At 74.0% G+C, this 2,254-nt stretch overlaps 1 pseudogene; it reads right to left on the bottom strand.

The window, feature by feature from the left end:
* Positions 1–844: 844 nt before the first annotated feature.
* LOC140711044 (uncharacterized) lies at positions 845–2,224 on the bottom strand (annotated as a pseudogene).
* Between the last annotated feature and the right edge of the window lie 30 nt (positions 2,225–2,254).

Here is a 2,254-nt window from a genome sequence, read left to right on the forward strand (position 1 = left end):
TGCGTGTCAGGCGTTCCTCGTCTCTGCCGGGTTGTCTGCCGCCCCTTCCCCGGAGCTGGGGGTGGTCAGGCTGATCTGCTCGCTGGCCTCCGGGGAGGCTGTGGCTGACTGACCGACCGACCCCGCTCCGGGGTTGCTTTCCCTGATTGATGTGGTGATGTCGTGCTCTCCCGGGCCGGGACCGAGCCGCGGCGGGCGAGGGGCGGCCATTCATGGTGAATGGGACCCGTTCTTCTCGTCCCGCCCGCGGGGGCCCCCTGTCTCTCGTCCCCGCCTGTGAGCGGTGCGTTGGGAGGCACTGGGGTGCGGAACCCGGCCTGACCTTGCTGTCCCGCCCCCGCCGTCTGCCTCGTGGCGTTCGGCGGGGGTCGGCGGGGTCCTCTGACGCAGCAGGCACCCCTCGCTTTCGCCTCTTGTGGTTGTCGCCTCGCGGGCCGCCCCCCTCCGCGGCGGTGGGGGTGCTGTCCCGCCGGCCCGTCGTGCTGCCCTCTCGGGCGTTGCACGAGCGCTGGCTCTGCCTGGGTCTTTTGCGGTGCTCCTGGAGCGCTCCGGGTTGTCCCTCAGGTGCCCGAGGCCGAGCGGTGGTGTGTCGCTCCCACCCCCAGCGCCCCCTCCTCCGGTCGCCGCCACGGTGCTGGCGCGTTGGGTCCTGAGGGAGTTCGTTGGGTGTGGGCCGAGGCGGTCGAGTGAGACGCGCCCCTCCCCCACGCGGGGAAGGGCGCCGCCTGGTCCGGCGAGCGCACGTCCCGTGCCTCCCCTCTGGCGGGTGAGCGCGGGCCGTGTGAGCGGTCGCGGTGGGCTCGGGCCGGCCACGCGTGCGCCGGCCGGCCGCCGAGGGGCTGCCGTTCTGCCTCCGACCGGTCGTGCGTGGGTTCACTGGAGGTGCTTTACCTCGCAGAAAGGAGGTGGGTGGACGGCGGGGGGGGCCTTTGGGGGCTGTGCGCACGCGCGCCAGCCGGGCCCCTGCCCTGACCGTGAACGCTCAAGGTTGCCGCGGGTTTCTTCTCCTCGCGCCACACGCCCCCTCCCTTCCCCAGGTGTCCCCGAGCGCCTCTGTGGGCCCGACGAGGGGCGACTGGCGGGTGGGGAGTGTGACCCACCCTCGGTGAGAAAGCCTTCTCTAGCGATCCGAGAGGCGTGCCTTGGGGTACCGGATCCCCCGGCCTGCCGCCTCTCTCTGCGTTGTGGTAGCGCTGCCGTAGCGACTCGCTTGCAGAGAGCCCTCCCCCGCTGCTCCCCCCTCGACGGGATGAGGCTGGGGAAACGGTGAGGGTTCCGCCGGACCCCGCGGTGGGGGCCGAGCGTGCGGCTCGTCGTCTACTGTGGCCCGCGCCTCCCCCTTCCGTGTTGGGGGAGGATCCCGCTGGGCCGGGCCCGACGTCCTAGCGGATTGGGAAGGCTGCCGCGAGCGGCGGGTGCGCGTGGCACTCCGTCCGGCGCGGGACGCCGCTGTGAGCCGGCTCTCCGCCCGCTCCCGTGCCGAGCCGCGACCGGTGCCGGTGACCGCGTTCGCGTGGCGCGGGGTTGGGCCGCCTGGCTCTTGGGGAGCGAGCCGTCCCCACGGGGGGTGCGCCGGTCTCCCGGAGCGGGACCGGGTCCGGGACGGACGAGAAACGAGCGATATGTGGCCCCTGGTGTTGGGCTTGTGGCTGAGGTTGCTTCGGGGCCCCCGGTGGCAGGACCCGGGGCTCGTGAGGGGGGTTGCTCGGTGGGTTGCCCAAGGGCCGTTCGGCGTCCCAGGCGGGGCGCCGCGGGACCGCCCTCGTGTCTGTGGCGGTGGGATCCCGTGGCCGTGTTTTCCTGGTGGCCCGGCTGTGCCTGAGGTTTTCTGCCCGAGTAGCCCTCCGCGGGTTCCCCGTGCCCTCGTCCCCGTGGCCCCCTGGCTCCTTGCCTGCCTTGTGCCCCTTTTCCCCGCCCGCCGCCTGCCGATCTTCTCTTCCCCGAGCGGCTCATCGGCTTCTACGCTGTTGGCCGCCCCGTCTGGGCCCGAACCCGGCTCCGCCTTCTGGGGGCGTCGCCGCCGGCCACGCTGGTTGGCCCGGTGTCCGCGTCCCCATGGCGCGCGCCTTCGGGACCGGGTCGGCGGCGCCCCGCGTGGGGCCCGGTGGGCGCCCGGAGGGTTTGGGTCGGCCTTTCCGGCGTGTTGCGGGGGAGAGCGGGTTCCGGGGGCTCTGGCCGCGTGCGACTGGGTGTGGCGGTGGGGGAGCCGCGGGGATCGCCGAAGGCCTGGTCGGCCGCTCCAGGTGCCACGTGG

Source organism: Chlorocebus sabaeus, unplaced genomic scaffold (assembly GCF_047675955.1).
Source record: "Chlorocebus sabaeus isolate Y175 unplaced genomic scaffold, mChlSab1.0.hap1 unalloc_scaffold_1360, whole genome shotgun sequence".
NCBI lineage: Eukaryota > Metazoa > Chordata > Mammalia > Primates > Cercopithecidae > Chlorocebus > Chlorocebus sabaeus.